Source organism: Anomalospiza imberbis, chromosome 12 (genome assembly GCF_031753505.1).
Source record: "Anomalospiza imberbis isolate Cuckoo-Finch-1a 21T00152 chromosome 12, ASM3175350v1, whole genome shotgun sequence".
Taxonomy (NCBI): Eukaryota; Metazoa; Chordata; class Aves; order Passeriformes; family Viduidae; genus Anomalospiza; species Anomalospiza imberbis.
Window position 1 is genome coordinate 11,496,028 of NC_089692.1, and position 12,498 is coordinate 11,508,525.

A 12,498-nucleotide genomic window follows, 5' to 3' on the forward strand; every position below is an offset into this window, starting at 1 on the left:
AATCATGTTTCATTAATTCGGCTTGAATGAAGCCTCATTTCAGGCCTTGAGGAGCTTAAGATTTATGTGAAATTAATAACATAACAGATGTCTTCACAATTTGGTTCCTCTGAAAAAAACTGATTACTTTGAAAACTTCAATGCTTTAAAATGCAGACTGAGGGAGTTTTTACTCTAGGGTAAAGAGTTACTCATATCAACTGAATCTCGGAACTAAGTGGAATTTAAATGTCAGATTTATATTAAATAGTCATATTCACCATTATTACATGTAATAAACAAAAGCCTACTACTTTCATTAATAAGCAGTGTTGGACATTTAAACTAAAGCTTAGAGAGACAAAGCCAGCACCTTTGCTAAGCAGTAGGAGTAAGTGAGACACAAGGGAGGTAAAAGAAGAATATCCAGGAAGCCCTGGGTTTTTATCTTTGTTTCTGATAATTTAATCATCTTTTCCTCATAGGAAAACAAAATGCATCTGTGCTCACACAAAACTCCCCACTTTATAAGAGTTGAAGCTGTCTCTTGTGGATGCACATGCCTAAGGCCAAATGCCTTCTTTCTTTCACAGGACACTTTAAACGCTGGCTTCTCTTCTTATTTTTTTTTTTCATTTTTTCAGAAATTCAATTCTTTTATCTAGGCTTCAGCCACACTAGGTGCCTTGCAAGCTGAATTTTAACGCATGTATGAGCAAGGGGTTTATCTTTAAGGAAACTGTCTATGTGATTACTTCTCCAAGTCCCAAAAAAAAAAAATCATTGAAATAAAAATTATCTCTTAGCTTTGCTTTTTGATCCGATGTGCTGAAGGGCACGGGGAACAATGCATTTTTGATTCACACACTCAAGTACAGCTGATAGGATAGTCACTGTGATGGTTCGATATGCAAATATGTTACATTAAGGGTTGAAAAATTGACACAGTGCAGGATATTACAGCTAAGACACTATCAGCAAAATCATAACAATTAGCTGTTTGATTGCTGCAGACACGGTTCATGCACCAGCCTCACATTTATAATGAGGTATCCCGGATCCTTTTCTTGTCTCGCCCCACCCTCAGCACCATGTCCACATTGATACGATGCCTCGCCAAGAGGTAAGGGCTCCGAGATAAAGACGAAATATCAAAAGCATTAGTATAAATTACAATTGTACATTATTAGCTATTTAATTACAAGAGATATCAGAGTGGAGCTTGCTGATTTCATGCTTATGTTTAAAGTTACCATGGCAGTATTTCTCCCCTGCGAGACGGCATCAGGAATTATTGCTAGCACATGCTAAAAACAGACAAAGCAATGCATTCTCACCACATTCTCTGCCTGTCTCTCCCTAAGTTTAATACCAAGGAATTCCTTAGGCATCTGAAGGAAAAAAAAAAAAAAAAAAAGAAAAAGCACATGTCTGGCATGGGGCTGTGAACCAGATCTGAATTTGGAGATAAAGCCGGCATGCTAGGCCTAAGGCGGGCGGCTGCTGCGCTGACTGCGGAGGTGACTTGTTCTGCTCTCCATGAGGGACACCCGGCTTCCCCTGCACCAGCACCCCCCTCCTCGCCCACACCCCCCCGAGGGATGGCATTAGCTGTGCCTCCAAAAACAGCTGCTTATCAGCTCCTCTGGAGGGAAGAAGAAGCAGTGGGTGGCAGAAGGTTGTTGCAAGGAGCGGGGGGATGGAGTGAGGAAGGGGGGTGGGGGGAAGGAAGAGGACCAAAAACCAGGAGACATTAATAATGAGGAAGGAAAAGGGGGGAACTGTGCTCTAGCTAAACATGAATGCAGACAAAGGCCTGATGAAGCAGCACACTTATTCACATGCCACTGATTTCTTCTTATTTACAAACATGCAAGATAATGACTAAATATACCCATCAGTGCACCAGAGAGAGGGAATCAACACAGGGAGATGATTTTTGGTGTCTCGCCTTTTTTTAAAGGAGGGGAATCATCATTTTACAATAAACATCTAAAAAAATTCCTCAGTGATGAGATGTAACAAATGCTGGAGGTACACATGGAATTTTTTCCTCCAAATTCCCCAGCTGGCACCATCCCCAGTGCCTATGTGCCACAGCCATGCAAAGCCATCTTCAAAGGTGCTGGGATCCCCCTAATCGGGGAACAGGGAACCATGTCAGCATGGCTGGATGCAAAAGGCTTGAATTTCACATCAGGCTTTTACTTCTTTTTGGTCCTCGGCATGAGATCTCAGTGGACTGTGTGGCTAACAAGGACAGGCGCTGACAGATGTTGTCATGCACCATGACAGAAACCTTTCTGCTCAGAGAAGATACACTTAAAGCCAAATGAGCAATACAATTTGAATGGATTAATGAATCCCAGAGAGCTGTGATGGCAAAGGCTCTCTTTAGCCCTGTGCCAATGAAGTGTTCTCACCCGTGACATACAGGCCCTTTTCTGGCAGAATTGTGCTGAAGCACACCAAAAACTTCAATCAGAAAGGAATCACTCACCACTAAGCTGCAGACAAATGGACCTGAAGGTCCAGATCTCATCTTACCTCATCTGTTTTTCAAAGGTTCATAGAATATTAGTTTGGAAACATAGAACTTATCACTTATAATGTTTAGCATAGGGGTAATATGACCTCAGGTACCAACTCCTTTATCAGTGACAAGGAAGTATTGAAGGGTTTGAAGCTGTTGCTGGGACCCATCTGGCCCCAAAGAGATTTGCATGATCTTTACTTAAAAGTCTTACCCTTACAGTGTGGCTTTAACATGTGCAGAAGTACAGAACATTCTGAACAAAATCCTAAAAAGAGATGAGAAAGACTGAATGCAGCATTTTCCTTTTGTGTTTGGTCCCACTGTAATGTATTAATACAAATACAAAAGAAAATCCATACACTTTAATTCCCTTTGCCTTAAAATGACTTGATTTTAAGGTATTTTTGACACTTTCCCATCTTTGAGCATATCCATAAATAGCCTCAGTGACTGATTGCTGTTCCTCTGCTCCATTCTCCTTTCATTCATCTACAGCTTTCAAGTCAGCTTTGTCTGGTGATGCTGGTACCAAACATACAAATTCCTCATTTCTCTGAATAGTTTCACCTCTTCATCGACCTTCTCTAAATTAAAACATCATTTATCACAATAGAACAATAAAACAAGTGTTTTAGAAAAGACAGATTTCAAGGAAAAACAGAGCAGCAGGATTAGCGTAGTTCAGAAGCAAGTAAAAGTTTTCTGGAAGAAGCAAAAGCATCTAATGTGAAAAGCTGAACTAAAAGATAATCTCAGACTCCACATTCAATTACAACACTTCATTTATGCTGTGAGAAATATGTTTGAAGAAAGACATATTTTCTGCTAATATTTTTTGCCCAAAATAAAATTTCAGCATTAAAACCTTGCTAGTATAAAAGAAATAGAATACCAACAGCCTTTTTTCTCCAAATCCTTCATCAATAGTAACACCCTCCCTCCAAAGTTTAGGCTTTGCTGAATCAGCATTTTGACCAGCTGGAATGTTCCCCCTCCATTCCTTGCAGCTGCTCTCACTTGTTTGGAGATGGCTTTTGAGATATGGGGGACGACTGCTTACACTGACATTCTCATGAGAATAAGGTTTTGGACTTGGACTACCAAGCAGAAAGAGTCTCTTATGAGAAAAATATCCAGAAAGAAAAACAATAGAAGTGAGTATGAACATTTAACCTGACTTTGCCTGTGCTTCTCACCCCAGCTGCTTCGTGTGACAGTGGTGACAGGACTTTCCCCTTCCAGCCACGGGGCTCCACTGGGTGCTGTACTAAGTTACACATTCAAGCACCTTAATTTAGTTCTGGAGAGGTATTCACAGTGTCTCATGGTGCTCATGAGTGAGGTTACAACTCGGTGTTACTCAAAATCTTCAAAACTCCAGAGTTAGTAAGCATTGTTAAACTGCATTTGTCACCCCTTGAACACACAGTCCTGTTCCTGAGTCCAAATGGGACAAATAATCTCATCTCTCTTGGCTTGCTAAAGTCCCCAGATAATACTACTAGATGCCAACACGTCTATTAAAAAAAAAAAAAATATTCATAGGCATATTGGGGGCACAGTTAAATAGATAAGAATTCATTTAAATCAATATTATCAGGGGAAAAGCATCCTTTCAGCTCCAACAACTTTTATTAAAAAAAAAAAAAATCCGGCAAACAACCACCTCAGATCACAGTAAACGGAGCCAAGCAATTTCTTCATATAATGCTTGTTATATTCACTTTAAGGGGAAAAGTTAATGAAGACTACAATAGGAAAAACAAAAACAGGCAGATCTAACTGTACAATAAATACAGAACGTGGCCTATTTAATCTGCTTACAGTAAAATCCACTGAGCAAAATTATAATTTGATATGGCTCATCTTAGCCAATAGAAACTCATAAAATGTCTTAACATCATAATACATTGTACAAAAGAATCACTAAGTACCATAAAACATATGGGAATATGGGTCTGTATTCATCCATTACTCTTTGCCAGTGTAGCATATTAAAATGGTTTCTATTTAAGTGCAGAGATCCCTGAAGTATACTAGAGTCTTAATTAAAATGTCAATAAAATGCAAAAGTGCACTGGGGACTTTATCTGATTTTTAAAATTTTTTTTGTTAACTCTTTCAGAGAGTTATTTCTTAATAGCTCCATTACACTACTGAGGTTTGAAGCAATTAAAAATAAACATAACTAAGCCATTTTTAATAATTAGCTGCAATCTGAGCATGATCTGTATGCTTTCTCTTTAGTACTATTCCCTGCAGGACCCGCTGGCAGGTTAAGTCAAGACTGGAAAAGTAGGTCCTTATTGGAGGCCAGGAAACAATTCTTTGGGTATTCTCATTCCAGTAGTTTATTTTCTTTCAGTAGCTTTTAAAAAAGGAAGGAGGATTGTTCTGTGACTCTTTTTCTGAGACCAGAGACCTTGGCCAGGTAAGAATCCGTCTGGTTTTCAGTGACTCAGAGGGGACAGCTTTTCCTAGGCATGGGGGACACCACCCTGTGGGGCAGGTTTTCTCTCTGAAGCTCTTGCTCTGCCTTACCATGGGGCATCAGATCCACCATAAATGGGAATAAAAACTGGAACTAGCCAACAAATTATTATCTACCTACTTTTTCTTCTTTTTTAATGAATTTTAAATCACCTTAGAAAAATTCCCTTTTACAAAAATAAAAAACTCCAAAGATATACCACAATATTTTTTCAAAACTTGAAACAAAGTTCAGTTTTAAGAATAAGATCACATCCTTGCCTTCTGTGATATTGGAAGGACAACAATGGGAAAAGTAAGCAAGCTTTTATCTTTCTTCCTCTTACATTCTCCCATCCTCTTGTACCAGAAGTATTATTAAAGATAAACTCATCTTACCCCACACAATAGTTCTCTAGAATCTGCATCCCCTTGAGGAAAGAAAGAGTATTTTTGGGATGGAATTTGTCTATTCCTAGCAAGATCAAAATCTTGCTGAAAATTGTGATACTGGGAGCAGCCCCGTGGCACTGGCAGCACTGCAGGAGGCAGTGGTGTGGGGTCCTGGGTGGCTGAGCCAGAGCAGGAGGGCTCTCCTGACAGAGGTGAGGTTGGGCCAAGGATGATTCTGCTTTGAGGCAATGTGGAGAGTACTCTGAAGTCTGTGGCAGTGTCCAGTCCAGCCTAAAAACCTGAAGGACCAGAGCCTCTTTCTCCATCCTTGTGGCCACAGCTGCTGACTTGTTACACAGGATTGGCAATTACCTTCCAGGAAAACAAAAAACAGTGCTGGTTTTGAAATCTGCACTAAGGGGCAAAATACCTACCATGCCTCTATTTTTAACAGGCTGGATAAGTAGAGAAAGGAAAAAAAAACAGAAATAAATAAGAGAAGAAAAGTTTACCAGATCAACATGGCTTCAGATTGCAGCAGGATCTGTTTCTCTTTCTACTTCACCCCCTTCTGCATCCACTTTATATTAAGTGACAAGCAGTTGGCAGGTTTTGCAGATATATTGACAATAGAGGACATATGATACAGCTGTGAAGATTTGTCTTACCAGGGTTTCAGCTGGTTTCTACTAACCAACAGCCAACAGCCAGATTTTGGGGGTTATGACCTTTAGTTATTTGAAAGAACTAGGGGGAGGAGGCAGGCAACACATTTTATGCACTAGTCTGCTGTTCCCAGAATATTTTTAGAACTCATTGTCATAAAACTGACTCTGTTTAAGGATTCTCTTAAAAAATTTTTGAAAAGTGATTGGAAAGAATATATCTTGTGAACAGAACTGGAAATTTAAACAGTCATGGGGCCCTATCTTGTATAATGCTGAGCAAGAACTTCCTGCAAAGTGCCAAAAACTCTTACCTCCAAAGGGAATATAGAAAGTGAAGGTTTTTAGCCCAGTATACTACATTCCCTTTAGTGAGGATAGCCCACATTATGTTTCTCAGTTCCTCCAATACTTTTTCTTTTAAAGTTAAAATAACAAAGGATTTGGATTTCTAACAGCAGAGCAACTCTCCTGTCAACTTCATACGCACTACGTGGATTTCTTACAGACATCCTATCTTCCATAATCCTAAAGGTCTCATGCAACATTACTAAATGCATCATTTCCATGTGATGTCACTGTAAAAGTTTGGGAGGAAAAGGAAGGACTGCAGTTCTAGAATGGACAGGTGGCATCAGTCAAATTCAAACCCCATTTGAACTTAAATGAAGAATATATCAAATATTGTTGCCAAACAGATGTACAAATTCCTACAAAGCATGTGGATATTGCATCATGATTTAACTAAGTTACTCCTGTCAAGTATAAAAGTAATGGAAAACTTGTAACTTTCAATAACTGTCCAAAAAATAACCTTAAAATACTCAACCACTGGATCAGCCTCAGTGGAGCTCACTAACCTATTTAGCTCTCCTGGTGAAATGGGCATAACAGAAAGCCCTCTCTCCTGGATACTCTAAACATAAAGGCAGAGGAAATCCTGCTAACAGATCCCACCTCCTGGAGGTGGGAGTTAGAAGGCCTTGCAGGTAGGTGCTGTGGAGAGAGGAGCTGGCCAAGGTGTTGTGTGACTTGAATAACAACACACCCATAAATGCAATAGAAAGAACTTTCCAGGGACCCTCTGGTTTTCAGAAGACAAGGGAGGAACCAAAGGAGAAATCTTCACAATGTTCTCTAAACCAGACAACTCCTTGTTACCACCAGGAATTCCATTATTACTAGAGAACACACCACAACAATTACAAATTTTAAACTGAATTAGACTTAAGGAGGCTGGTCTATAGTAACATATTTATATGATTGGTTTCTAATGTTGTAATTAATTATACAAATAACTTGCCTACAGCCATCACATACATATCTATATTTAAATAAGTCTGTTTTGTCTTATCAAGAAATGGGTTAGCAAAGACAAAATCACTGTTATTTAATGTTTATTAATGAGCCATTAAACTAAAACAAATAAATCCCTTTTTGTATCTTTACATACATTGCAGTCAAAAACATTAAAGCTGGTATGTACAAAACATTTTTCAGGAATGGCTTATGTGCAGTAACTTTATATTCTATTCACATCTGAGTTAGCATTCACCTGTAGGCGAGTGAATTAGAGACCTGTGTTGGAGTCTCTTAATCATAAATGTCTTTTTGTTAAATCACAAAAAAACCAGAAACAGTCAAGACACAGAAGAACCTGCCATTAACATCACACTGTTTGATGCTAATTCTGTCTTTGAAGAGCCCTGTAACATACACCCCACAGTATTTCTCTGCTGTATGAAATGCTGTCAAAATTCAGGCATTTCCAAAGTTATCATACTGCAGGGGAGACTGCAAGAAGTACTGAAGGAAAACACTATTAATTAGTGTTTCTCCTGTTGTTTCCCCCTCCTCCAACTCTAAGTGCAAAGTCTTGAACTTAAAGTCACTGATTCCTCCTACTCCGTTCAGCCTTACTAAAAGAGAGGGATAAGCATGTTTTCTTCACCTACTAATAATATTCCACCCTCTCTATGGAGCATAACCAGTGCTTCCCTGCAGCAGGACACACATTTCAGAATATGCTTCCAGTTCCTACCCTCAAGGAGTGACCTCCCCCACCCAACATCTTCACTGGGGTAAAAGAGGCGCCCTGACCTTCTCTTCCTACACTTGGGGTGGTGCTCAAGCTTGGGAAAATAGAAATTAAAACATGTGGAATGCTAAAAAACTATTCTGTTCTCCAACATTTTTTTCTTCTCAAGTGTTGCAATGCTTTCTTTCTATCTCAACAGCAGTTTAGAAATTTTGCACTGATAAATATGAGGAAGGAATATTTGCACAGACAAACATTTGCCAAGACACACAATACAGCTGCACAAAAAGTTCTCACCCACTGCCTGGAAAATATGTGACATGTTCTCTGGCCATATCACTTTTTAGTAGGTTTTGATTTGAAAGGTAGCATCTGTAAGTCAAACACTTTCATTTACTAAGAAAACAGATACATTTGTTTCCCAGCAAAAATAAGGAAAACATTGTCAAGTTCAGAGGCAGAAAAAAAAGTACTGAGAATTTTTCAGAGTGGAATTTTAACATTTTTAGATGGCATCAAAAGGTATGAAGTGTCTTGATATGCTCTTAATTTTTCTCCAATACTCAAATAAATAATTGACAATTTCCCCAGCAGAGTATGGGATGCTAAGGAAAAATGAATGTGAATTTCAGATTAAAAACACAAATATTTCTTTATCTACCAGACCCATTTCAGGGAGAGAAGTATATTCTTTCTTAGACAGAACCTTTGTGGTGCCCCCAAGGATGATTCATAGCTTGGTCTCTGATACATTAAAGTTGCAGCCTCAAAGTCCCACTGAAGTCATTGGGCCACAGCTCTGGTATGAACTGTATCCACCTAAGTAGTCATGAGAGAAACTGACATGTTTTCCTGACTTGAAATAATTCATGTGTGCTGGGATCTAATGCAGAGCAGTAAAACTCTTTTTTCATCAGAATATTTAGCAAAAGATTTTTCAAGTGTTTTTGATTGTTTTGACAATCTCAGCCTTTCAAAGACGAGTTTATGTTGCATAACTGTATTTTCATAAGCCCAAAACAGTAATAATACATGAAGTTGTGATGTGGACAGAGAAGAAACAGGAAATGGTGTACCAGCAATAAAAACACAGAAGAGTGCCTGTTCTCAGAAACAGAATCCTGCAAGATGCTGGATGAAGATACTGGGAATGGTCACATCCTGTGAAGCCAGAGAGTGCTCGGCTGCTTTCAGAATGAAAACAAATGACTGTCGATTGCTCAGAGTGGTGAAAGTGGGAATTGCATTTCATTTCATGAGCCTTACTTGCAGCCCTTCAGTGTTACAATTATCATCTCCTGGTTTTTAAGGCAAATCATAAAGAAACAGGAAAGAGAAAAACAAACAAACAAGAGCTGGGTAAAAAAATCCCTGAGCAACAGGAGCAAGTCCCAGTTAATGCTGTTGGTGCAAAAAGAAAGAGCTACTGTAAAAGTGTTTTCTTTCCATCCTAGAGGAAACCTTGTGCTGTTTACAGAGCAGCCACAGCCCCATGTCCATGGGGCCACTTGGGTCCAGTCACCCTCAAAGATCCAAGGTCTTTCCTTTACTCAGGCAAGTTTCCCAGCCATGTGAACATGCACACAGAGCATTTTCCAATATATATGTAAAACTGTTGGCATATCTTTAAATAATCTTTGTCATAGTATTTGGTACACATCAGCAGGGAGGCTCTTCAGTTTTGCAAGTGTCATTTGAAATAAATATTTGTATTTAAATTCTATTGTGTTACCATATATCCTTAAGCAGATTGGAAAATTTCTAAATATTTACATATATTTGAGACATCACCAAATGTGTTTGGGGTGGTAGGTGGGAAGGCACATCTGCTATCCATTTTCTGCAGTATGAATGCTTACATTTTTGTTGTTGAGAAAAAAAAAGATGGCTTCAACCGATAAAGACAGCTCCTCATCCTCAGGCATTGCTAATGTGTATCAATTGCCCAGCTCCTGGGATGTGCACAGGGTAGTTGTTCTGTACTTTATGAAAAATGCAGTTCTTTGTGCATTTTTTCTTTTGTAAACACAGATTAAGCAGCACCAAACAGGCTATTAAGAAAATATTTCCAACACAGTTCTCATGTGAGAAAGGTCTTCTCCATATCTTTTCAAAAGCCAAAGTAAGCTTTTAAAATTTGGAAGGGTAAAAAATCCATACAGGTCCTAAAACAAATTTAGCATTACCCTATATTTTATATGTCCAGAGAAAAATAAATCAAGAGGAATATGATCAAAAGAAATGTAAATGGACATGGCAGTATCACAGAGAAGACATAAGGACATATTTGATCACTTTATAATATTCATATGGTACTAAACAAGGCAAAGCTCTGTGTTTAATAATGCCAGAGCCAAGTGCTGGTTCACCAATTAACATCCCCTGTTTGCACAGCCTGGAATAAACAGCCACAGATATTCAGATAAAATACAGAGCTGAATCCTCCCTAAGCCCTGCTGATACACTCTAATTCCCAATTGTTCATACCCTCTTGCATTTTTTAAAGTTTTTTAAGCACCTGTTTCTGCAGCCATCACTTACACCTTACTTATTCTCTAATCTCAGCCTTTCTGATAGGAGCAGCTACTCAGGGAGTTTATGACTCAGAAGACTGAAGGTCACAGGCCCTGGCTGCACACGGAGCATTAGTGCCCACTCTGAACACACTGTGGGATCTTGGTGATACTGTAAATTTACATGATGCTGTCTACTCTAGGAATAAAGCCTGACCTTATTTACACCACTTATCCAAGAACCACATTTCTCTGCCACATATCTTCAGCTGTAAAAATTAAGAACCATCTGGTCAGCTGCATATTTCACATTCAAATACAAAACAGGGGACATGGACCATCATTCATCACACCACATTCTCTTGAATCTTGACAGTAGAACATCAATAAAATACAAGAAATTGGGATTCCCTTATCGAAATCCACACCAACAGCCTCCCTGTTTGGTACACCTGTGCCACGTGTAAGGGGGACAGGCACACTTTCTGCCTTCTTCTCCCATATCTGAAGACTAGGTGGGTTCAATAGGCATGAGGTTGTACATCTTAATAATTGCTTTTCAGCTAACTATAAAAATGGCATATTAACAACTATTTTCAGTAATGGCAACATTATATTTTAATGACATTATTTCAGCTTGCTAATCAAGTGGACAGATTCATGATAGATAAATATCCATTTTTTTACAGAGCTAATAAAGAACTTTCCTCATATGAGATGTGCACAAACTAGAAGTTTCCTACAGGTGGGCCAGCTAATCCAAGGAAACTCACCCCCAGGTACATTTACTGTCATTCACCTCACAGATATTCAGCAGAAATTCAGCCCTTCACGTCCCTCTGCACTCTGACAGAGGGCTTCTGAATTTCTATCTTCAGCTACACAGCTGGAACAGAAAGTCTTGACTGGCAGGAGATATTTCTCTTCCACACAACTCGAGAATATCTCCTGTAATTGTCTCTTAGGTTGGTAGAAAATACTCTTTAGCAGTTGATGAATTATGAATAAATACTCCAGCATTTTCAAGTAGCTGATTTTGCTTTTACCTATGCTGCACTATGAAGGTTTATCAATGCATGTCTAAGATACAAACTAAAGACTATGTAGGGAACACATGAGCAAGCTGTCCCTAAATGACCTTGATTTTCAGCCATGCAATTTTGCTTGCAGGTCATCATGCATTCTTTTGGGATGCTCCATGGATCATTACATATTGCCCCTGAATTATTTATTTAGTGCACTTGACTGCTGTCTATTCTCTCCCAGACTTCGAGGGCAGAGTAGCGTGTGAGAAGGGTGTGGGTTGTTCAATACACAAGGCTGGATGATAGGAGACCATGGTTAGAAATTCAGTGTACAGCTAATTTGCCCTGTCACTTCTCTGGACCTTCTTTCCTACTTTTGCCCAATTTAGCTGTGGAGATTATAAATTCTTTAAGGTAAGAACTGTCCTTCAGCTGCTGGTGGTTTCTACTCTTGTGTCAAAATTTATAAAACTTGCTGACACTTGCTGTTTATAGGGAAATTGTTCAACATTATAGGCTATCTTTAAGAATGATCTCTTATTTAAAATGGGTCACAGGAGCACCAGGTTCTCACTGACACTCACTGTTACCAATCCTGTTTCACTTTAAGGACAAAGCCACCATCAAGCTCTCAGGCTTAACAAGGCATTGACCTTCTACCCCCATTCAAATCCAGCAGCCTCTGCACCAAAACACACCCACAGTGTCATCTTGATTTCCAAGAACCTATTGCCTCCTCTTGGACTGCTGAAATATATTTTATTATTTCTCCTAAATTTACAGTTTCCAGGTTGATTTGACACTTATTCAATCTTCTCTTGCCCAGTTACTCCTCTAGTATCTTCATTTTGGGAGGATGAATCGGGCTGAAGGATGGAAC